This window comes from Halictus rubicundus, chromosome 2, assembly GCF_050948215.1.
Source record: "Halictus rubicundus isolate RS-2024b chromosome 2, iyHalRubi1_principal, whole genome shotgun sequence".
NCBI lineage: Eukaryota > Metazoa > Arthropoda > Insecta > Hymenoptera > Halictidae > Halictus > Halictus rubicundus.
The window spans coordinates 28201321-28228027 of record NC_135150.1 but is presented as its reverse complement, the minus strand read 5'-3'; the positions used below and the strand labels follow the sequence as shown (position 1 = coordinate 28228027).

General features: G+C 38.6%; 1 protein-coding gene across 2 annotated transcripts in view; it reads left to right on the top strand.

The window, feature by feature from the left end:
* Nucleotides 1-5880: 5880 nt before the first annotated feature.
* The window catches only part of Dh44 (corticotropin-releasing diuretic hormone 44), a 55439-nt gene continuing 34612 nt past the window's right edge, over nucleotides 5881-26707 (top strand). The window contains exon 1 of one of the 2 annotated variants that reach the window (XM_076803430.1): nucleotides 5881-6169. The gene's annotated coding sequence lies outside the window, so the exon portion shown is untranslated. The remainder of the gene's footprint in view (nucleotides 6170-26707) is intronic. The other variant, XM_076803422.1, reaches the window with a different exon arrangement.

Here is a 26707-nt window from a genome sequence, read left to right as displayed (position 1 = left end):
TAGGCGTTGGGTGCCACCGCGATTAACTTCATTACCGAAAGATTCATTCCCACGCATAGTGTTATATTTTCATACGAAACTGTTGCCACACTGTAAAATGCAAATAGTCAAATTACGGATTCATCATGCATAAAGCAATCCAGAAACTGTGTACTATTCGGATTAGAGGTAGGACTATTATCGAAACGCCGACAACGTGTCGCGGCAAGAGCGTTCCAATAAATCAAAGAATAGGTCGTGACCTTTCCGCAAAAAATCGTAAACGCGAATTTATAATGATCGACGATTCATCGAAGGCTCAAATTCGGGAGAAATGAAACGACATCGGTCTAATTTAAAAATTTTAACCCGGCGGACTTGACACGAGCGACGTTTACAAAATTCAAATTGAGCTGCCAAATTGAGCAGCCTGCAACGTTGCAAGTTGTGCTTTGAAAACTCCATTTTCTCGTTAATTGGAAACGAAAGAGTAGGTGTAAATGCATCTTTCATTTTTTTAAAGCGCGTTGAAATTCAATCAAGAATTTTTCAACAGGTCCTTTGAGTACAGTTTCACAGTTTTTGGGAGATTAACAAGTCATTTTAAAGTTTCAATCAAACATTTTTTAATAGACCTCTTGACAGTAGTTACATAAATTTCTGAAATATAGGGATTTCTCTATATGTGTCGCCGAGGCCTGGACGATAAACGTCGCTGAACTATCCCCACTGCCGCGGGGTTGTTGACAAATATCGAGAATTCACTATAGATTCTAAAAATAAATTTTTAAAATAAAGTGTATGGCCAATTCAACCCTCTGAAAACAAACAATTTAACTATTTCCGTAACAAAAGATTAATACACATTCTTTTCAGGGTTTAAGTCACGTTAATGAATGATCTAGTAAACTAATAACTTCTAAAAAAATGTTGGAAATATTAGCAAAAGGTCAAAAATCGAATTCAATCGAATAAATGAGTGATTGTGTTGGAACAAAAAATTTTAGTGACGTGATTTGAACAGCATAAGAATGAGCTAAAACTCGTAGCCAGTTGCAATCATAACAGGAATGTTTACTTTTTGAAATCTTAGCTATTTATAGGCACAAATAGGAGTCAGAAAAATTAGTATCGGTGGTCACGAGGAAATTATCATAAACAAGCAGCGTGAATACCGGCTATAACGAAACGGTACAATTATGTCATGTTTTAGGAAAAAACCATGCTATATTTGTGAAGATTACAATACTACAAACACGCGTTCGCATACATCTGCATAGTGGGATTTAAGCGGGAAAATGACAGAGTCGAAAAAAGTTGACGAATCGATGTTCTTAAATCGAACCAGAACCGATTGAATTATTCCAAGAAACATAATGGCAAAATGAGCCCGATACGGAAAGCATAGTGATTGGAAATAGAAGCGGTACAGATGGAAATGTGGAACAGTAAACATATTTCATTGAAATTAGTTATGGTTATTGAACGAAGTTTGTAGAACGAACACCGAAGGACGGACGAGCGTAAAACCATGAAAATGAAATTTTATTTTATGGAATTTTTGAATTTTGTGCAACTTATAGAACGTCACAGCGGAAACGTTACTTCACAAAAGAGTTTGGTTCGAGGGAAAAAAAAATCGAAGTCGTGGAAGTTGTACGAGTTGGAAATATTCAAACGTATTTGAATATGAAATTGTAAATGTAAGGAATTGTTAAAGTATTTCTGGAGATTGTAAAGATTAATTCCGAAGAGGAAAGTACTCGAAAAAATTATTGAATTTTGCACCTTGAATTTATTTATGTAAATAATTTTCCTAATGATAAGCTATCTTTCGTCGTTAAAAATGATCCGTATAAAAATTCAAAAAAATAATTTCTGTAGATTTTTCCCTGTAATTTTGATCAATAATGAACTTTTGATAATGTTCGATACCGTTTCATAATATTTACATGAACTACAAATGTTAGTTGACTGCTATAATTGTTTTATGATCGTGGCATGCAACGAGATTCCTTGGAATTTTTAATAGCGATTTTGTTCCATTAACGTCCATCATGTAATTTTAGTTATTTAATATGAATACATTTATTTATGACGATCTCGTTTCTCAAAATGATGTAAAAATGTTATGTAGGTCATGACAACTGATACTGTGTATATTTCAAAAGGCAATCAATATGAAAAGTATAAATATTTGATGTGAACGTGCAACGCGGTCTGTTTCACTAAAATATGGTCCGAGTGACATCTTGACATTGACGTTGCAAAGTTAATAAATTTCGAATTGTAACGTACTGGAATAATTGCTATAAAACTTACATCGTCTAGTTTTTTATTTGTTTGCCACGTTGATAGAAACGAATAAGGAGAATGCGTAAAGTATTTCATGAGCAATTGCTTTTTATCTGTAAAGTGCTATATTTACATATTTATCTCGAGGAACATTCTTTATTTAGCCTTTATCTTGTAGTCTTTGAAAAATTAATTGTGCAAAGTGTGTGGTGGTTGTAAATCCAAATTGATAAAAAAAAATCGGATTGTGCCAATGTAATTATGGTTCGCAATTTACTGCAGTTCGCAATTTATTTTTTCATCTATCCCTAATAAGTTTTACAGTTTTTGCAAATTAACGTGATCGAAACCTGAGAAAATAATAGGCACGTCGAAAACAGCTAAATACATTATTAATTTATTTGTACGTTAGACTAAAAGGCGTGCGAAAATTAAAAAAAATACTTTATGAGCAATTGCAAACAAAAATTTCCTTTCATTTAAAAAATATTATGGGGTCTTAATGATCCTGCCTCGCTAATTGAAAATTTGTTTACCGGTAGGCAACCACCCTTGTAATATAATAGCCATTTTATTCGTTTGCCAGTTTTATGGTTACCTCTGGAGTTCAGGATTTTTTTCAGTAAACCAACAGCTGCAATCAACCACATTAAAACAAGTGAGGTTTCCAATATTTTGTTTACTATCAATATAGCTAACTCAGTACACCGAGTCTCGCAAACTGAAACTTATTTTCTCTGCAAACAAACCAACACTATCTACTGCATTAGAGTGCCGCCAGTATCATTAGGTTTGCAATCAATACACATAACCTATCTAAACAAATTTTCTTTGTAATCAGTGTAACTAAATTTACATCCGTTTAACAAGGTTTCAGAAAATTCGTGCCTCACCTGCAAATAGGCAACTACAGTAAACTTAATTTTAAAAATCCTCATTTGCAAATAATTATCATTTGTTTAACAAGTGTCAGAGGGTCCAAGACGCTTTACTATAAATTGAGAACTGTCTTGCACGCAAAGGAACGGTAAAGTCAACTTTGTTTACAATCAACACTTTTGCTCACAAGTCGAGGATTGAAGGGACATTATCATTTGTTTAACAAGTTTCAGAAGGTCCTACACGTCTTGCTACACGAGTTAACAACTTTCTTTTGAAGAAGCACTGAAATTAATTTTGTTTGCGATCAATACAGTATAATTACTATTCATTGAACAAGTTCGAGGATAGTCTAGTTCAGAAGTCGAGGATTAAAGATGGAAGTCGCTACGTTATAGTCTGTTTGGCAAGCTTCGGAGACGTTTTACTGTGGGTTCGAAATTAGTGAAAAAATTAAAGAACGAATTCATCGAAAAATCCTCACAATCCTTACACTCAATATTGATCATTTTTTTATAAAGGTAGGACGAAATAAATCTCGTTTGCAATCAATACAGCGAAATTGCTATTCAAAGAACAAGTTCAGAGTTTCAGTAAAAAAAGAAATCGCTAAACTGTAACAAATGGTGTCAGAGGATCTAGGAAGCTTCAAAACGACTCACCAATTTTCTCTTAAAAAAATCCTTAAAAGAATATTCGTTTACTATCATTACGACTAAATTGCCATTCAGTCGGCAAGCTGGAAGATATGCCAGTTCAGGAGTCGAGGGTTAAAGACGGAAATCAAACCGTTATCGTTCCGCTCAGCAAGTTCCAGAGGACCTGGGATGTTTTACAATGGCTTCAGAATTTTCTTTCGGAACCCCAATAAAATACAATTTGTTTACAATCACTGCGATAAGATTATCCGCCATTTAGCAAGCTCGAAAATAGCCTCGCTCACAAAGTGGAGATAGAAAGCAGGAGTCATTATCATTCGTTTAGCAAGGTTTAGAAGCCATGGGACGCTTCCCTACGGGCTCAGAGTTTCCTCTCAAATAGTCCGTGAAATAAAATTCGTTGGCAATCAATAAGGGTAAATTATCGTTTGGTTGACAACCCCGTGGATAGCATAGTTCATGAGTCGAAGATTAAGCACACTACCGAACCAAAACACTACCAAAATAATGAAGATTTAGCGTGTCTAACGAATCAACTTGCAGAAACTATCTGAATTAAAATTATGCGACTTCGGAGGAGACATAGTGTAGAATTTTAATAAGGTACGGTAAAATAAATTGGCAAAGTAATCACACTTTGATAGTCAATATTTAAGATTCACTACATAATACCAAGTATGAGATTTTTGACAAAGCCTGTATATTAATATAGCGATAATAAAGCTTGCCAATTGACTTTACTCGATTTGCACTCGAAAAATCCGTGGAATAAAATTCGTTGACAATCGATACGGGTAAATTATCGTTTAGTTAACAAGCTCGTGGATAGCCTTGTTCATGAGTCGAGGTTTAAGAAAAGAAATCGCTAAATTTTAATTCAATTTGACTAGATGTAGGAGGTTTTGGCGTGCCCGTCAATTTTCTCTCGAAAAATCCGTGGAATAAAATTAGTTAGTAATCAGTACGTTTAAATTATCACTCGATTGACATCGCTGTGGATAGTCAAGTTCATGAGTCGTGGTTTAAGAAAAGAAATCGCTAAGTTTTAATTCAATTTGACTAGCTGTGGGAGGTTTTGGCGTGCCCGTCAGTTTTCTCTCGAAAAATCCGCGGAATAAAATTCGTTAGTAATCAGTACGTTTAAATTATCACTCGATTGACATCGCTGTGGATAGTCAAGTTCATGATTCGAGGTTTAAGAAAATAAATCGCTAAGTTTTAATTCGATTTCACTAGATGTGGGAGATTTTGGCGTGCTGGTCGATTTTCTGTCGAAAACATCCGTGGAATAAAATTCATTGTTAAACAATACGGGTAAATTATCACTCGGTTGACAACCCCATGGATAGCCTAGTTCATGAGTCGAGGTTTAAGAAAGTAAATCGCTAGATTTGAATTAATTTGACAAAATGTGAAAGGCTTCGGAGTGCTGGTCAATTTTCTCTCGAAACATCCGTGGAATAAAATTCGTGAGTAATCAGTACGTTTAAATTATCACTCGGTTGACAACCCTATGGATAGTCAAGTTCATGAGTCTAAGTTTAAGAAATGAAATCGCTAAATTGTAATTAATTTGACAAGATCTAGAAGGTTTTGGCGTGCCCGTCGATTTTCTCTCGAAAAATCCGTAGGGCAAAATTCATCGACAATCAATATTGCTAAATTATCATTCGGTTAAAAAGCTTGTGGATAGCCTAGTCCAGGAGTCGAAGATTAAGAAAATAAATCTGTAAATTGTGATTGATTTGACAAGATCTGGAAGGCTTCGGAGTGCTAGTCGATTTCCTGTCGAAAAATCCGCGGAATAAAATTGGTTGGCAATCAATACGGGTAAATAATCACTCGGTTGACAAGCTGTAAGATACGGGAGCTCAGGAGCCGAGGGTTAAAGAGGGAAATCGGCTGGTGGAGCTGTGCGTGCTCCTCGGCGGTAAGCCGCGTCGAGCGGCGTCGAGGCGAGTCGGCACGGCCGGCTATAAAAGCCCTCTCGCACCGAGCCGTCGACGTCACACGTCGTTAGTACTCTGCACGGTGAGGAACTCCCGGCGTACCACCTGTTATCCCAGGACGAAACCGCTTCGGTTGTCATCGGGCAAACTAGAAATCGTGATCGACGAATCCTTTGATCCTACACCCGCGACCTGGGCCGTATATATATATATCGCACCTACGAACGAGAACCGGAAGTTGCATTGTTACGGCCGACACTCGACGAGGGGAACAGTTCGTTCCAAGATTCATCAGGACCCGCTGCGCGTCCCTTGTTTCAATTATCCTGCCGATCGAAGAATTTTGTCTGTGACGGAAACCGTTCGACGTCAACGCTGTCAACCTCCGACAACCTCCCTGTTCAAAAGGTAGGTTATTGTCGTTTTTCAACGTCCCCGTTATGAACGGTGTTAGGCTAATCGCTTTCGGGTTGTATCAGTCTATATTTTTATGTTGCGAGTCATTTTATTTGCATCGTTCGACGGGCTGTGTTCAGCAACTGATTTTTTTACGGGAACTCGCGTTTTCGACGATTCCGCACGTGCGGGCAAATTTATTTTTCCTGGCAGCGGTTTGATCGATCGAAGCGTGCTAATGTTGTTAAACTTTGTACAGCGAAGTTCGTTTTGTTCTATTTGCCCTGCGAAATGGTGATTTCATAGCTGAGAGGCTTTCTGTAGGTCGACTGTGCAGTGTCCATCGGTAAAACAATCGTCCTTTTTATCTTGCAAATTCCTAGTGTTGAAATCTAGTTTAACTTTTCGCACAAACCTTCAAACAGTCAACTTGCAAGGAATCAAATTTTGTACGATTACTAACCCGAACAGTCAAAAGTATAGTTTGTAGAATGAGCGTTTTGGAAGTTCAAGTACTCCATCTTTTAATTCACTGATCGATCGTTGTATTTGGTAACGCGCTTGGTTGTTATAACATTTTTTCGGTATATTCGTTATTAAAATATCGGAAAGATATTAATCGCTTAGAATAAACATTTTCGAATTCGAATAGGATATTTTTCGTACCTCGGAAAGAGTGCGGCGTTGATCAACATAGAGGGTTCAGTTACTAATTAAACAGAGCAATGTTTTTCGTTCGTCTAACCGAAACGCATCGCAAGAGGAATAAGTGGGTCAATCGCAGAGACGATGAATTTGTTTTACTGGCTATTTTGTTTACAATAAAAAAAAAAACAGCGTTGCAAGCTCGTTATAGAGCTGTACGTTTGAAGTTTGACTAAACCTGAAAAATGGAAGAACAATAAACAAAAGTGAACACTGGAGAGGAGCATGAAAATGAGCCGAAATGGGTCGTTAACCTTATAGGATTTTGTTTAATTTTTCAACTGTCCATTTCTTTCGATCTTTATTCTCCATATTTTCTAAACAGTGTCGTGCACCGTTCACAATTATAATTTTAACTGACAACTTCACTTCGCAATCGTAATTGAAATTTTTAATTACGTTTTCCTAACATATTTAGCATTATTTATTATTAGTCTGCAATTCGTGACGAGAATGAGAAGATCAAATGCAAAATAATAAAAACGTTTAAAGAGTTTAAAAATACATCCTTTCCAACTGTATAAAGTTGTTCAGTGAAGAAATGAATGTATCTTGCAATTAATAACATTTTTATTTTGCACAAAAATGCGTAATTTATAACTAATTTATAACAATTTCTCATAAAAAATTAATTGAATATTCTCATGGACAAACAGTTGTCAGACATTTCCGTTTTCTTGGATAGTTGTAAATTGATTTATAAAAGATAGTTATAAAAAGGTAGAAAGATAGTTGTAAAGTTGGAAGAAATGTAGTATTAATTAAACGAAGTGTTTAGATTTGATTGGGAGATCTGTTTAATCGTGGTGTTTCCATTTAGTATCCCTATAGTTGTACAGTTTTTGGAACAACGCGAGGGGGAGAGCACAGACATTTCACCATCTGTTGCGGATAGCAGCGACGAGATTAGGCGAACGGGCCCGGGCGGTTGATTTACCTCGGAGTTTCCTTGGCCGGCCAAGGTGGTTCAAGTAGGCGAGATGTACAAATGATTACGGATTTACGAATGATTCGTGCCGCCCGCGGGTTTGTCATTTACGAGCCGAGTGGCATTTGAGTGCATGTACAATAATTAGCGTACTGTGAACTCCGTGCGTTTACGATGTTCGGTCGCTGCGCACGCAAGCCCGATTTTACGACCCCCTAACTCCGTGTCTAACTCGAGATTATTGCAGAAGACGATTATAGAATCCGTTACCATAAACTAAGAAAATTATTGACTGTTTCCTAACCTAAACGCACTATAGCTGCCACTGCAGTATTTCAAAAGCGACTGAAAACGCAAAGGTTAAAAAAATTGATTAACATATTCCGAGAATATCTATTTTAAAAAATTATCATACATCATTAAATGGAATACCATAAGAAAATTATTGGGTAGTCTTCTTTGACCTAAACGCACTATAGCTGACACTGCAGTATTTCAAAAACGACTGAAAACGCGAAGGTTAGAAAAATTGATTAACATATTCGGAGAATATGTATTTTTAAAAATGATTATACATCATTAAATGGAATACTATAAGAAAATTTTAAACGCACTATAGCTGACACTGCAGTATTTGAAAAACAGTGAAACCGAAAAATTAAAAAAAGATTGAAGTCTTCTAAAATTAATCTTCAAGTTTATGTGGAGCGAGATTATTAAACATTATTCAGTGCAATATGTATTGTTATGACGTGCACAAAACAATGTTAGTCCGAATAGGATTAACGATGATTGTAATAACGTTTTCCCGAATGCACGAAGCCCACGATCGATAGCTCACCTGAATCAACCATAGACAATACGCTCAAAGGATTCGGAATCTTGGAGTTTCACATTAATCTGTATTTCTATCTTTAATTATAAAATTAATCTTGTAAACGAACTTCCTAAAGCAGCCCCCCTCAAGCTCTCTGATTCCGCAGAGATTTACGGTAGTAAAAGACGTCCCTGAAGACGAGAATTGAATCTTACGAAATTATTACTTCGCGTTGCCATTACTTACATATTAATTGCGTCAATGCTGTCACGTTTCGTTCGCAAGCGCACGAGATGTTTAAACTTATCTAATCTAATAAAACCGTTCAACTTCGAGCGATTTCGAGTGCCACTGAAAAGTAGACGCAACAGTATAAAATTTAATGACATAGCAAGTTTTAATGCGTCTGGTACAGGCTTCTGCTGAATTACCGAGCTTCCATTTCAGTTTCACTTTTGAAAAATTTATTCAGCTTTTTCAAATTTTTCAAATTTTTCAAATTCGCTTTTTTGAGATTTATTTATTCCACGAAAGCAAGAGATTTCGTTTTTACTTTTACGAATTCTTTTATTCGACGAAAGAAAGGAATTACTGTTTCATTTTAGAAAATTTGTTTGTCGAAAGTAAAAAATTTCGTTTCTACTTTTACCGATTTATTTATTTGAAGAATGTAAGAAATTTCTATTTCGTTTCTAATTTTACGAATTTATTTATTTGAAGAATGTAAGAAATTTCTATTTCGTTTCTACTTTCCCGAATTTATTTATTTGAAGAATGTAAGAAATTTCTATTTCGTTTCTACTTTTCCGAATTTATTTATTTGAAGAATGTAAGAAGTTTCTATTTCGTTTCTAATTTTACGAATTTATGTATTTGACGAGTGTAAGAAATTTCTATTTCGTTTCTACTTTTACGAATTTATTTATTCGATGAAACTAAGGAATTTCTTTTTTTTTCAAGTACGGAATTACTACTTCACTTTTACTTTTAGAAATTTATTTATTTGGCAACAGTGGGTTTTCTCCTTTTTATTGTCGAAAAATAATTTTGTACACATGAATTTACGTGTAATTTATACAAACTTCCAAGAGATAACGCCCGCATGGCGCAGGAGTTGCTTGAAAATCGGGTTTTTCGTTTCCAAAGTGAAAAACTGAATAATCCGTAAAAGCATGAGCGGAGAACTATGTCAAAATGTGGGAGGAGCTAACCTATCCCACTGTAAAAAGTGCTACAAATGCTCATCAACTACACAAAGGTCATGTGAACGTATAATATCCCCATTTTAAAAACTAATCAGCAAGAGCCATAAATTGTCCTCTCCTACAAAAATAATAGAAAGAATTTGTCGGTCCATTTAGCGGAAAAACAAAATTTATTCGCAATACAGCGACTGATACCAAATACTATGGATATGCAAATGTGTACGGTTCGTTCAGCCGGGAAAACTTTGCCCTTTGAGCGAGCAACAATAATTCACGCGGAACGTGCGAAAAAAAAGTGGAACGTGTATAATTGATTCCGCCATTGTGACCGTAGACATTTGTGATTCTTTACGACTGTAGAAAAAAAAGGGATTTATACGATACACAAAGCCCAGTGGGCTTCATTCATCGCTTCTGTCGAGGGTTTCCGTTAAATAAATAACGAGGGAAGGTGTGACGAACGAGGGAAAGCGTTCTCTCGGAGGATCGCTAATCACTTTCGGTAATTTGCCGCTGCTCTCGGTCCCCGTTCAAGAAGTGACTCACTCCCACGATTTTTCGTTTAGTCAGAGGAAGCTACACATGTGTGTGTGTGTGTGCCTCCTCGAATCATTCGATTTCCCGTTTTAGTATGTTACTTCAGCAGGCTTATACCTGCTAATTAAACGCCGGGAGAGGTTAACGATCAGCCGCGCGCAACGAGTCCCTTCGCGTGATATCGCGTCGCGTGCTCGAGAGAAAGAAATCTTGGTGCACCCGTGAATAATAAACCCCGGCCAGCTTAGGCTCGTCATATTAACTCGCTTTTACAACGGATTCTAATTTCGAGAATGGCGGCGACAACTGTTCCCCCCTCTCCCATCCCCGCCCGCCGTATATCGCGATCCCAGGATTGCCAATTATAAGATTGGACTCTCTACGCTCGCCGTGCACGCCGATTAGCTCTTTTTTCCCCTTTTTGAATAAATAATCGACGACACGGCGGTTTTCTTCATAGTCTCCGGAGAAACAGGAGCGTTTTGCCAAAAGTTCAGAGGTACAACTCCGTTCGTAAATATTGGACTACCTTTTAACAAGCCGCCGCCACGCTTCGAGTTCATTCCGCCCTACAAACTTCAAAAAGTATCCCGATTATCTAAAAAATTCATAGCAATGTTTGCTGAACATTTCGCCCGGTGTTTTGGATTATAAATAAACCGTGGGCTTGGTAGTCGCTGAACTGCGGGTCATATTAATTCGAACCCATTGAAACGTTTGCGGGGGAAAATTAATTAACCTCTACTCGATGAAATTGAGTCGGGACATTTACATTTTTATTTATTATTATATTTTTTATATATTTATTTTAATTTCTTATTTTTATCTTAATTTTCCTATATATTTCTAATTTGATAATTTTGTTCTACTCTACGGTATTTAGAAACTAAAAATGAACGAATCTTCACTCCAAGGTCGTACGAAGGTTGAGTATAATAAACTGTGTATTCTCTGTTTCGAGGTCGCCGGTTTACTAGTTTTGGCATAACCTAAGCACGCTACCAAAATAATGAAGATTTAGTGTGTCTAAGGAATCAACTTGCAGAAACTATGTGAACTAAAATTATGCGACTTCGGGGCAGACATAGTGTAGAATTGTAACCCTTAGCACTCGAATGGCGACTGTAAGTCGCCACTTGCTGTATCGTTATTTCGAATATTTTTTACATTATTAAATTTGTTTGTAATCAATAAATTACTAAACACTTCAGTATTGTACAAGTAAATTGCACCGTTTTATTTTTTATTTGAAATATTCTAGGTCATAAGAAATGTTTCGTTTTGGAGTTGAAATTGCTTCGAGTGCAAAGGGTTAATAAGGTACGGGAAAATAAATTGGCACAGTAATTTCACCGTGATAATCAATATTTAAAATCGACTACATAATACCAAGTATGAAATTTTTTACAAAGCCTGTATATTAATTTAGCGATAATAAAGCTCGTCAATCGACTTGATTCTGCAAGTTCGAACGTCACGTTAGCAACAAATGGGACTCTGCTCTTTTTGGCCCGAAGCTGAAATGAAATATAGTAAAATGTTAAATGAAACGAATTCGTTTAAGGCACAGGGGGAGAATCGGTGGAGCTGTAAAAGAAATGTCTGTGTGTAAAATGTTGGCTTAAACTATTCCGGTTTTATTCGCGTGAGGGTTCAAACCGTATGAATGTTTTATGCGAGTCTGGAACGTCGGGCGAAGTGTTGAGCATGCTGTTAGCTGTCAACAAACGTAGACAGCACTTTTAGAATTTTATACTTAATATAAAAACAATTTGTCGCGAGAGAATACTCGTCTTGCAGGGTGGCACGGTATTAAAACTGAATAAAAAATGACGTACAGCCAGATCTAAAATACAATTTCATTGAAATCATTTTTTAACGGTGAAAACACTTCTACATCATTTCTCATTTTCACATGATTTTTTATGAAAGGATATAGCAAATATAATTTTACATTCTATTTTATTTCTTACGACCACTCTGTTTCTGAAATACCTTTACTAGCTTTTTTATTACAGAATTGGCCCGAAAAATACTTGAACAATAAATTTCCCATTTTTGAGAAATCAATTTTGAGAAAAACAGAATAGTACAGTAATATGTACGTAGAAATTCGTATTTTTTTTAGAAATTGGCTGGAGAAAGTTTCACGATATTTGAAGCTAGAATTAATATAATGTGCAACAAAATAAAATTAATGTGTGAAATTGAATTGATGAATTTCAGAACTTTTGAGGACATTAGAAGAATCTAAGAACGTTGTCACATTTCGCCTCACTGAAATTATTCGAAGAAAAATTTCATTTTTGCTTAATTTCTGCAATTCACTTTTGGAAGATTTTTATTTTGCACAAAGATCTGCAGACTTAAACAAATTGAAGTGTATTATCGTGGAGCGTGCGACGGCAAGACGGTTTTTAATTCGTCGAAAATCTTAATTGTGCTGTAACAGAGGTGAAAGCAATAAACCGAGCCCCAAAAATGGCGACTTTATAAATGAATCTGCGCTTCGAAAGGTCACGAACTTAATAATAAAGTGTTCGAACCGTTCGGAATTCTCGCGGGACAAGATAAAATGCTGTGCAGCGGCCAGCGTTCTGCTCGGGAGCGAGTATCTCCGAAAAAGCAAGGTTTATTAAAAGATCCGCAATCTAATAATAATGGTGTCGAATCCACGGGCGTTGAATCAAGTTTTAGAGCAGTGTTTGTTGACGGATTAAAAGCATCGTTACGTTCCGGGAGTTATCGTCTTTTCTCGCGACGGTATTGCATGAAGATGTGACATCGGGGTGATAGCGAGCGCGATCGAACACAACGATGATTCAGTAAAGCAAACAGGAGACCGATCTCGCGAGTCACGTTTATCGTAAATAGATCTTTCGCCTTCTCCACTCGGCGATTGGATCGAGGCCCAATGGGACCCGTGGACCGAGCCCATACGTAACCCCTTATGGGTTCACGTGCAGCCACGATACCCCGAAGAATATTGGATCGTTCCCGTCGTCGATTGAAGTCGTCGATTTCCTTTCTTCTTTCTTTTTTTATGCCCGCGATTTTGATTTTTCCCGTCGCATTCAAATGTCGTTTGATACATCGACGGGAGAGAACTGACCGGCAAAAGTGGTCGTCCGCCTGGAAACACGATAAAAGGACGCGAAACTATTTGTTATTTCTGAACGGGGTGCAATCAAACGTATTGTTTCACTCTTTTGGACTTTCGGTCTGGTTGTTTATCCAAATAAAGTCACAATTTATTTTTGCTTCGACTGACTTTCGCTGAAAACGCCCCTTCTCAGAGCTTTCATCATAAATATTTTTGGAAATATTTCTATCTACACCATATTCGTCACGATTCGAATCCAACGTAATCGTTAATCTTTTTTAATAAACTGTTAACCCTTTGCACTCGGCGCTATTTTCAGTCTAAAACTAAATTTTTCTTCCGTCTTAGAATATTTTCATTTTATTCATACGAAACCGATTCGATTTCCACATATAATATTTAAATGTTTAGTAATCTATTGAATACAAATTTTGTAATGTAACAAATATTTTGTAATATTTTTTGTAATTTCCTTGAAATATTGCCGCAACAATTTCTAGTGGTGCTTCAGAGTCACCACTTGAGTGCTCAGGGTTAATTATATAACAAATTTTCTGCATTGATAAAGAAAACTATTTAGAAGCATTTATGAACTCTATTACTGTGGTTTTCATTTATTGAAATGTCTTGGACTAGAAATAAATTTTCATAGATTCCCTGTCTCTTGTGATTATAGTGAATTCTCGATGTATGTCAACAAGACGGGTCTTGCCAGCGTCGTGTATCGAACAGGAGCTCACCGAGCGGGGTATACTCCGTAGTAGTGGGGATAATTCTGCGACGTTTATCATCTAGGCCTTGGCGACATATATAGAGGAGAAATCACTGTAATTGAAAACTGTTTTTCATTTAAATTCAGGCTACCCTGGCTCGTGATTTCTTTCACAACTACCACAGTTGGACTTCTTTCGTGGCCAACAATGCCAAAAATAATTGCTAGTAAACCAAAAATAATATCCCAAAAATTTTTCTGAAGGAAATCAATATTCGAAAATTGTTTTTCACTTAAATCGAGGCTACCAACCCCATGGCTCGTGATTTCTTTCACAACTACCATAGTTGGACTTCTTTCGTGGCCAACAATGCCAAAAATAATTGCTAGTAAACCAAAAATAATATCCCAAAAATTTTTCTGAAGGAAATCAATATTCGAAAATTGTTTTTCATTTAAATTGAGGCTACCAAATCACTCTGTACGCGAAACAATGTTGATTTTGCTGTCCGCTGTCCGAGATTTATGGCAACAGTTAATTCTATTAACTTTCTGAAGTTTGAAAGAATTGTTACAAAAATAAACGTGGAAATGTGTTTTGTGTGGAGCAACAATCGATACTTTTATTATGCGTTGTCCGTCCTGGGCCGAAAGTTGAAGGGAACGCGTTAAAGGATTTTCCCAAGCATTAGGTTTTCGTTGGAGCATATTTCTTCGTTCCTTGTCACTAGAGATTATGATTCCTCGTGGGGTACACGGGACTTATGGGGATCTGAATTCCGCCGTAACGAAGAAGTTATTCGCTACTGTTTGAAAAGTTGGCCAAATCCCCATCGTATCTTCGGGCATATAAATCGAATATTGTTTGATCGGACCCTCTCCCGAACGACACATCTGGTTTTGTTTCTCTTAATACTGTATCGATCGCTGTCGCGTATACGCGATATTCTTTTAACGTCTGTTTATCTCCCTCTCGGATCAATTAGATTACTTTGTATCTGTACGACTTCTAATTGGGTACAATCGCAATTATCTTTTATGTAGTTTCTGGACCGTTATAATTAGTTATCCGATGGCCTTATTACACTCGAGGACTTTGCACTTACGTTTATAACATTTTTGATCCGCTGGAACTTTTGCAATCGAAGAACGATTCAATCTTTTATCTCCTTTGGAGTACAATAAAATTGCTAGTAAAGTGAAGAAACTTTAATAAAAATGTTGCATTTTTTGGACCGATAACTGGACACGACCATAATCACAATATCTTTTATACACTTTCTGCACAGGTATAATTAATTACTGTTCTTATCACACTTGTGGATTGTTTATAGCATTCTTGAGTTCATGAATGTTCAAAAAAATATAATAAGTCTTTCTCGGCTTCCTTGAAGTATGATAAAACCATTCCAAAATGGAGTAATGAAATTTTCTTTCGGTTTCTTGCGGTAATTTTATTTGTGAAAATCTGCAGTTTAATTACATTAAATTGTGCATCTACGTGAAATGAAACGAAGGAAATATAAGACTTTGTAATAAATTATTTTCACGGAAGTTTTTCACTCGTAAAAATAAAAACAGCCGCGCTGAATATACGTATTTCGCATAATTTCGACGTGGAAAGAAAAAGAACTTTCCGAGTGCATAAAAGTGTTCCTCCCGGTTCTCGGTAGAATATTACATATTAATTAACTTAACACGATAGTGTAGAAGTTAACTCTGTTAGGAACCCATCAAAGTTTTTCACTCGCCCAATATGAAACACTGGATCTAACAGCTGCGAAGTGATTAACAGTCCACTGCTTCAAACGTAATTAGTACCTCGTTGAGGTCCACAAAGGAAACCGGACAAGTTTTGTATGAAACGAACCATTAAAATGTTAATAAGGAAAAGAGGGATTGTAATTGTGAACATTCTTTCTGTTCCTTTTACTTGTTGAATTGAAATGACTAGAATCATTATTTTAGACCGGTAAAATTATGATTCCTTCTTCAATTATGCAGTGGACAATTGAATTATCAATGATTACTTAATATTACGAAATGGACATTTGCAATTTGCAAACATCAATTCATGGAAGAACAAATAATAGAGATTGTATGTACTTCAATTTTTATCTATGGAATTGTCTTTATGTAATTTCGTCAATTTATGCAACCAGTTATAATTTGATCGTGCATTGTGTCTATGTACATTAATCATCAATAATTTGTAGATCAAGGGATTTATATAATGGTTCATTTCATTTAGGAAAATAATAGAGCTTTATGGAGCAGTAAATATTAAATAATAGAGGACGAAATAAATGGCGAAAACAAACATTTTTGTTTTTTATAATTCCAATAAATTTTACAATTTGTCCTAAAAGAACATTCGGTAAATTATTGTAGCAAGAGAAAACTGTAGATGCTTCCTCAGCAAAAGGCGACTGTAATATTTTCAGTTTTTACATTCTAATTGGACGAATCCTAATTATAGTTATTTTGCTGTTGAGGAAGTCGGACGCGAAGTGAAGTACACGAAACTCGCAGTTTAATTAATACGACCCGCGGTGGGACTAGTTACTTCCGACTTAACCGAATAAAAAAAAAAAAGACGACTCGTCGACAGCGGCGCGTAATTCAAACACGACACCGAATTCCAAGAGCCCCGGCGAGCAGCCAACAAACTGCTGCAAGTCGAAATGCGATCGGAAGCATGATTCTTATTTTCCGTATCAAGCTTGCTTCGCGTCTCTGCCTGTAACTGGGAGGATTCTTCAAGCTCGGTGATAAAGACTTCGGGAAACTCGGGTTTTCCGTGGACAGGATGCCAGCTGAAGACGATATGTCTCTCGGAACAGATCACCGAACCAATCTCAGGTTCGTACGAATCGGGTATCCTCTTTTCAGCGAACTTCACTCGAAGTTTTCTTATTTTGAAATCTAAAACAAATTTTGTTGTAAATTCAGGTTTTCATTTCTTAATTTATTATATAATCGCCATCATTATCAAGCACAGTTTGCCATCTTTCCTGCAAATTTTCAATCCCCATCTTATAGAAATCCAGGGTTCGTCAAGCAAAATATGACTCAAGGTGCCTCCTTGCATCTTCTACAGAATGTTTTATTTCTTAAATAATGCTCCGGAGATCTGAAAAGATCAGAGGAAGCAATATCCGGTGAGTACGGGGGGTGCGGTCAAACTTCCCATTGCAATTCTTTGATTTTTTCCCGAGTGAGTTTCGCTGTATGGGGCCGGGCATTGTCAATTTGCAGTATTGCACCTTTTCCGTGGACTAAAGATGCCCTCTTTTTCAATAGCTCCGAATACAGCCGTTGTAATTGCTGACAATACAACTGAGCAGTGACTGTTTCTCCAGGTTTCAACAACTCAAAGTGAATTATGCCACGACAGTCCCACCAAATGCACAGCAACACCTTTCTAAGCGATAAGCTAGGTTTAGGGGTTGATATTGCGGTTTGATTTGCAGAAAGCCATTGCTTCGAACGCTTTATGTTATCATAAAGAATCCATTTTTCATCTCCGGTAACGATTCTGCTAAGAAATGGATCTCTACGAAATCTGGATAGCAACGAAGTGCAAATTGATCGACGAATATTCACGTTGGTCTCAGATAATTGACCTTCGATACATCTCCATAAACATCGCAAATTTTCTTTGTTGTTACATTAAATCCCGCACGAAAATGAAAAAGTATGCAACGACGAATATGATCCTCGGACGCCGCCATTTTATTACAGGGTTGCAAAAAGAAATTATACTTTTTAGAATATTTTGAACACAGGCGGCTGCTTTACCGAAAACTGTAAAAGAATACGTGTTTCAACGATTGGTACAGAACTAAAGGCAAAAGAAGTTCTTTGCAAATAATTGATTACTTATGGGGACCCCTAATATTTTGGGGATTCACTGTAATTCGTTATTTCAACCCTGTCGAAATCGAATATTCTAAATAAATATTTGTATGGTCCGGAAAATACACAGTAAAAAATCGATAGAAATTGCGAATATAGCGATGACGGGTTGGAAAAAAGCTGCGAGTAGCGTAGTACGAGTTGAAGAGTGTCCATTGAATGGTTCGCAAGGGTTAAATGAGACGGTTATCGGTAAAAGCGGGCGAAAGTTGGAAGAGCTCGCGTTAATCCAATTTCTTTCGGATCCGAATCGGGAAGCCGTCGAAACTTTGGAGAGAGAGAGAGAGGCGGCGGGCAACGGTGCCGATCGATTTTCCATCGGGAGGAAAACGGTTCTCGAGATCGCTCGTCCACGTGCAGAAGTATCGGCGATTGTTCGGCGCGTCGACGACGGTGCCGTTGACAGCTCGCTTTAACAAAATTATCGCGTCCCCGCCTAGCCGTGAACGGGGATTAACTTCGGGCTTGGTAATGTTGCGGGTCAACGAGCCCCGAGATTCCCGCGGATCTCAACCCGATCGATCCCCGGACCCGTGAAAACTATACTGTTGTACGCGTACAACCTGTGAGCACACGCTCATAAATAAATCATGAATCGGAAGATTAATACGGCCCAGACCGCTGCTGCTCCATTTCAAGAACGAGGAACTCCTCTCTCGTTACGCCCCCACCCCCGCCCCCGTGTAGCCGTCACTGTTTTCCTTCAGCCTGTTGCTGCTCCGCTCCGGGGCTTCGCTGTTCCAACGGGACTCGCTTTATGTAGCAATTCCCCAAGGTCTACGCGGTGTCGGCGAAACGATTGTCGCACCCCCGAACCATGATTTATTGAAAGTCGTCGTTGAGCGCTTCTCGGAAATCATTTTTAAACGTCACAGGAATTTCTGTTGACCTTCTCCCGGGCTTGTCTTCCGGTCGAGAATCACTTATTACGGGAAAGACGTGGCCGAACGAGTGACAAATGAGAATGTATGAACGGAAATGATTTTTTCTGGCAAACATCATTTTGTACATATTTTCCCCTATTGTTTTGTTTTGTTTTTTCTCGATATGTATTTCGTTTAGGAATTAAATGTCATTTATTTTGGAAAGACAGAGGGGTAGAGAATGAAATAATGAAGTTACGCGATCAAAAATTGATACCTACATCTAATTTTATATTCCACAGTTATTAGTTTGTCGATTTAAATAATTTGAGCTAACTTTTTGCTTTTTACTACTTTGCCAACTTTTTGTTTCTGTCAATCTTACTCTCAAATCAATGAAAACGAAGACAGATTTAACAGAGGAACCATTTTGCCAATCGGCCATTTTGCCTGTGCAATAACGCAGTACAAATCGCGTTCCACTATGACGACATTTGCCAAAAATAGGAGCAGTCCGCTATAATGTTTTCCTCGATTCACAGAGTAACCACCTATCTATTTTTCGTTGAATCGTTTCTGCGGTTTTTCTATTTGAACTTCGTGAATGGCGAAAAACGGTTGCGGCGAACCGATTTGTAAACCATCATGCGCCCGGATAGCATAACCGACGCGTGGATGATTCCATATGCGAAAAAAAAATTGAAAGCATAGAATAGAAGTTTTGCGCGGACCGAGTTACAAAACACCGAGAGGAAATTTTATTGAAGACTGTGGCTCGCAAAAATATTGGTAGAACGGATGTTTACTTAACTTTTACCGGCCGGACATTAAATAAATACCCGCTGTAAGAAAACATCGTATCGACCCACGGAGTTTTCGTGTTTTTGCGCGGGAGTGGAGTCTCTGTTTTGTGCGAATACAACTGGAATAAATACTGGAAAATCGCAGTAACGTGTGGGGGATGTAAAAGTGTGCAAACAATTTACTACGGTACGGTAGGACCTCGATTATCCAAACTGAGGAAGTATGACTAGAAGTGCAATGGAACAGTAACTTTACAGCCAAGACTCCGTAGATTCGCGATAAGGTAGAGTGACTACGTTACCGATAAAAATAGGCGAAAAATCGTTTCACGTGCCTCAACTTTTCGTCCTTATATGAGAATATTTTTCGCCGGGAAAGGGCTCGTTCGAAAGAGGAAGGTTAATAAAGGGGTGGTTTTAATTTTAGCAGATTAAATTAGTGATAGAAAGTCCAAGTTTGGATTTAAAGACATGCGCCATCATGTTTAACCCTTAAATTGCGGGACCAGTGTCTCGAGACTCTTTTGACTGAGAGTTCGAAGCGCCCTATTAGAATTTCTATTGAAACTGTAATTTTCTAGCAGCCAGTTTAAATTATTAGCCGCTTATATTAAGTACAATAAGGGAATGGACGTTGATCTCGAAGAAGTAGATGCAAAAATATATGAAACAACATTGATTCGTAAGAATTTTAATGGTTACCATGTCAAAGGATATTTCAATTTTATTGTCAGTGGCTGAAGGCTGTGAACGGAAATTATACAGCAGTTACCGACCTCCTGACCCTATAAAAGTCACGTGACTATCCTTAGCTCTTAATGCTAGCTTCAGTCAGAGTCGCCAGATCAAGACTTGTCTCCCCACTCTACCTTCCCCCACTACGACGCTATTCCCCCACTCTTGCGTCAGGGCCCGATCACGTGACGCTTTTCGTCTCTGTCTCGCAGCTGTCACAACGTCACGTGACTAATCCGGGACTGGTAGAGAGAGGGTAACTTTCCCCTCTCGATTCGAGTCAATTCCCCTAATCTGGCGACTCTGGCTTCAATCTGTATTGATTCGTACAATAATCACTGTTGCACACGGATCCTCTTAGACTGGGCTATTTGAAGCTTGTTGGGATTACAGAGGCTTCACTATAGCTTTCTACGATTTGGATAAATGTTGGACTGTATTTGACAATTTGATGGACACAGTTTTGGCAGCGTGTTTGAAAATGTTAATCGCATCGAGGACCACATTTTCACTCTGTGTTAATGAAACATTTTGCAAACTGTTCCCCCCTCTCCTCTCTCTCTCTCTCTCTCTCTCTCTCTCTCTCTCCCTCTCTGCCTTATTCGGCGGCACTCTAAAATCGACTCGAGCCACGCAAAGAACCGCGGAGCTTTAATGAGAATGAATCAACAGGCGGCAGGGACAGATAGGGTCGTAAGAACAGAATGAAGAGAATACTGCAAACTGCGTCGCTCCCACAAATGTCATACTCCACTGGCTTCGGGGAAACAACCGAGAAAAATTAAACCACCCGGTAGAGGCTGCTGGGAAACTAGTTTCGCTGCATTCGATTTTCATTCAACTTTCATTGAAATTTACATTTAGACCACCCTCGTTAAAAGTGATTTTTCAAAATTAATCATTCGTGGTCCGAGAATTCGTCAAATGTATCAGACACTAGGAATATCTCTGCACATGTGCACAAACGTCTGCGCATGATATTTGTTAAACATTTGTCATTTACTTTTTTGTATAAACAACCTTTTTAATTGTTTCTTCATGAAACTCTTTATTAAAACAGCATGGCTATCGCGTTCGGATCATATTTACTCGTTCAATCCACGTTTCCCTGACTAGTTCGGATAATCGAGGTGCTACAATATCGAGGATTAAACCGTTGAATCTAATCGAAATGGTACCGTGTTTGGTATCATTTTAACCGGAAAAACATGGGGAATATCTTGATAAAAGTTTCATCAAAGAACGATTACAAATAAAAAAGTTTCGACTGGTATTGTCTTTCTAATACACCGACACGTCTGCTCGCTGCGCTCTTCCTGAGATAAGAGATCAAATAATGGTGTCCGTGCAGGACGTAAGCGACATTTCGAAGCCGAAATTTTCGCAGGTATCGGGACACATTACAGTGATCCGAAATTGGACGTAACAAATAGAGCGCGAGTCGATTAAACCTGGTGCACAGTTTGCGTTACTGTCACCGGACAGATACAGGCGAGAAACGTTGTCAAACCGCCAAGTTATTATCCGTAATAATCGAATAGATTAGCCGCGTTACGATCGACTAACTGGTTCTCTTGATAGACCGACACGATTAATCTCGAGCGAAAGACTGGGACGCGTCAATGTCGCGGAATTTATCATTGGCATAAATCGTGCGAGAGGAGCAACCCTCGTTTCGCCGCGTGGACGGCCGAAGAATTGAATGGAGTCGGTCGATAAAAACGCGTAAAATTAGAAGCAATTACGCGACCGCTGATGATTGAACGCGTCGCATTATCGCGTTGCGGCGGCCGGCGCCGAACAGCTTGAAATCGTTATCGCGAGAGTTCATTGTGGAAACATCATCGTCGGCCAACCGATGCATTGGAATGTGTTCAATAATAGTTACACATTATCGCGGCCTTGCCGGATCACCATTTCCTGCAACCGCATTAACACTCTCTCTCGTTCAGTTCTCGTTGAAAATTTCCCATTCAACCGCGGCCCCCATTTACATTTTTCCCGTCCGCCTCGACCTTAACCTTAACCTACTATTACTCCGAATACATTATACCTGCTTCCAGTTAGTGCCTTAGTCATTGCTCGTTTACTAATTTCGATTTCTTTCGTCGTTATCGTGACTGGCCGCCCCTGCTTTCTAAGTCTTCTCTTTTTCTTGTTATTCGCGATCGAATGAACAAAATTGCCGGGTTTCTCACGTCAAACAACGCCAGTTCTCTGGGAAACAAGGTCGCGTTCAATTGTTATCAATGTCTTCATAAATTAAAGTAAATGTTCGTGGCTACAATCTTCGAGACGTGGAGAGAATTTGAAAGTCGGCAACGTGACGATTAGACTCCGTATCCCTCATGCAAAATAAAACTTTTGTGCATCAATTGCGAGAGACAGGAGCTAAATATAAATTTGTATTTTTCACTAACAATTTTGATGTACGGAAAATAATATGTTAATACTCTTACAGTCTCCTAATCTTTTCAGTGTTTTAAATTGCACCCTCATTTTTGCAAGAGACGGAAGCTAAATATGTATTTTTCACTAACAATTTTAATGTACGGAAAATAATATGTTAATACTCTTAGTCTCCTAATCTTTTCAGTGTTTTAAATTGCACCCTCATTTTTGCAAGAGACAGAAGCTAAATATGTATTTTTCACTAACAATTTTAATGTACGGAAAATAATATGTTAATACTCTTACAGTCTCCTAATCTTTTCATTGTTCTAAATTGCACGTGTACACATTCCTCGAAAATTCCTCGATGACTGCGTAAGAAACACTGTTTCAATGTATTATAGTAACTCGTACAGAAAAAATACCGAAGATACTATAGATTTTTACATTGTCCAGTATGGTCTCAGGACAACTATCATATCAACAAGAAGAATACTAACGAGTTTAAATAAACACTTTTACGTGCACAGACTCGATCCAGAGTTGACACAAAAAAGTTGTATAAAAGACTGCCTTATCAAGTAATTAAAGTAGTGCAAATAAATATAACCGTTGGTAGCATTATACCGTGCGGGGCACTATTTTCCGCAATGGCGTCTCACAATTTTGTCCAAGTAAAATTGTACCATTTAAGTTGAAAATGTCCTCTATTATTCTATGACGTACACTCTTCCGATTTTCTGCCTCGAACCGAGCGGTTCTTATCACTTTCCTTCGCGTCTCCATTTTTTCAGGTATCTCGTTAGGTCAACCGTCGCAATCTCCTATATTATTTGTTGAGCCTCGAGGCCCTAATCCCAGCTGCCCTTTCCTGTATCTGTTTGTCCCTCTCCCCTAATTTCGCCTCTTTCCCCTCACCGCTATCAAATCGTCGGACGATTCACCCCCCTCCCCCAACGTTTTAGTTTCTCCTCGAACCGAGTAGCCCTTCTGCCATCCATTGTCCTCGTCTTGTTCCTGATACCTTCCACCCTCGTCGCGCACCCTAGCCTCCTTCAATCTAAACCCATTGTCCGTCTCAAAAATCGCTCTTGCACGCTTGTCAACCCTTTCCTCCTCCTTCACTTCGCCGCCCACGCCACGCTGCGAGCATCACGTTCTCCGATCCTGTTTTCTCCTTTCCGAAAGGTGCACACGTATTTCGCTCGACACCTTCGCACATTGCTTTTCCCATAGGACTGCTTTGCGAGTTAGAGCTCGTCGAAAGTCGGGACCGATTTTATTCTCATCTTCAGGAACGAAATAACGCAATTGTGGAGGAACAGAAAATGTCAGGGTATCGTGAACGACGAACGACGCGATTATAAGGGAATACGGTTCCGTGGGGTCGTAGACAAAACGAATACAGTGAATTCACGATGTACAGTGTGTCTCATGAGCTCTGTACACTTGGTTATTCCGAACAATACGAGAAAATGGTACTTACAGAAGCTGTAGGGTTTAACACTGGAACTACCGAGCCCTAAACGTCACTTAGACTTATCCCTTTATGATAACAGCAAGATTGAATTTGCTCAGGTTTCATACGATTTTTGTGGTAAACTCCAAAGAAGAGATATATTAAACAATTTCTCGTGAAAACGTTTTCATAGTTTCAGTAATCGTGAAAGAAGAAATCATCCACCAGTCATTTTGACTGGTTCGGTAGTTCTAGTGTTAAGAAACTACATAAATGACATTCTTGCAAGTGGAGGCGTAGAGAAGGTATCACCTTTGTTTTTTTAAATGGAATGTACAATTTTTTATGCTCGATTTCGATAGATTGGCGTGTTCCGAGTATAAAAGTACTAAAGTGCGTTTGTCCTAAAACTTACCGTTGCTGAGATATTTGACTGTGTTTTCATGAAGGATGTTCAAAATGTCGGCCATCTGCAGCGATGCAACGTTGCAGTCTTTGAACTGTTGCGTCTCTTACGCGTCTTATTGTTGGTGCATCTATTGTAGCACACGCCGCGATAATTCGCTGCTTCATATCTTCCGAAGTTGTTGGTGCATCTCGATACACAATATTTTTCAATGTTCCCCACAAGAAAAAATGTAGGGGTGTTAAATCTGGACTTTGTGCTGACCAGCAATATGGAGGATAGAGTCCGTGGGACACACTGTATGTCAACAAGACGGGTTTTTGACAGGGTCTTATATCGTCCAGGAGACATACCTCTTTTATGTTTACGCTCCTCGGCGTCCGAGGTATGCCGCGCGGAAGTGGGGATAATTCCGCGACGTTTATCGCGCAGTCCTTGGCGACATATATAGAGAAATCCCAGGTTAGTAATTTCGCCGAGGATTAGCCGCGGAAGAAGACAGTGGCACGCGTGACCGTGAGCGAAAGATAGCGTCGACGGATAGACGTCACACCGTTCGTTGATCTCGCGAAACAGCACCTGCAGAAAAACGCCGGAGGAAATTACGTCAGCCATTTTGCAGCACGGCCTATACCGCGATCCCATTCGTTTCCCTCGCGAGCGACAAAAACGAGCCGTGCTTTACGAGACACACGGCTCGCACCGAAAAGGAAAAAGCATGAATGCCACCACTTCTCGCACGACAAAGTTACGCTGTCGAGGGTCAAGGTTCGCGATTAATTCCACAATGCTGGAAAAGCTGCGATTAATTTGCCTCGAGTCGAGCGAGGAAGAAAGAGAAAAGAAACGGCTCCTCTCTCTCTCTCTCTTCCGCTATAAATTTCACTTCCGAGGCAATCGTAGACCAGCGAGAAGTGCTGCATCACCGAGATAATGATTCACGTGCAATCTTATCGGCAGCCAAGAGCCCGTTTAACGATTGCCGGCAATTTAAGCTCGGTCGATTACCATGCAAGCCTCCGTGAGCCGATTGAAACACCTTCGGGACCCGTCGGAATTTCCCCTGCGCACAGGAAACGTTCGTTTCGCGAAAAAGTCCAACGCAAACACGAAGGAGTTATATATTGCGCGATCCGAGAGAACTACGGTTGCGTTCCTTCGAGCACTATCTTATCACTTTCTTTTAAAAAATGTCGTCGCACGACGCCTCGGCTCACACGTTCCCGGAGCGTCGCAACGAAGGCTGCACGCTTTGTCTAGTCATTGCAGTTGCAGTTTCGCTAAGCTCTTTTTCACTTGTGTGACTCCCTTTCCGTCGAGTTTTTTAGAAATAGATACTTGCAAAACGTGAGAACCAACTGTATACTTTACTCTAATAAAACGATATTTAAATTGATATCCCCGTTACCATAATCCTGACATTTTTCTGATTAAAATGACTCCAAACACGATATAATTTGCGTCATGTTTGCTTGCTTAATTCACGATTCAGCGGAACCTCGATTATCCGAACCTACGGAATCTCAAAGCAATGTATGCAACATTGTTTATTGTACGAACCACTAACTCAACATTGGTTCCGTTAAACAAGGCAACCGTTCTGTTACGCAAACATTCGTGCTGTTGCGGTTAGTTCGGATAATCGAGGTTCTACTAAATCGTGGATTAAACAGGCAAATATGCTTCGAACGATGTCGTGTTTGGTCTCGTTTGAATCAGCAAAATGTCGGCGAAAGTCTCGTACAAAAATCGTTCGAAAGAATTTTATTAGAAAATTATTACATGAAAATTTACAGGATAGTTGGGACATTAAATTCAACATTAACATACAACTTGCAAATTCAATATACACAAGGTTAAATATTAATTCAATGTATACTTAGGTGCGTAATATAGATTTTTTAAAGAAAAAGGAAGAACTATAGTCGGAAGGGTTGATACAGAAAATTAGCTTCCAAAGCAAGCAGA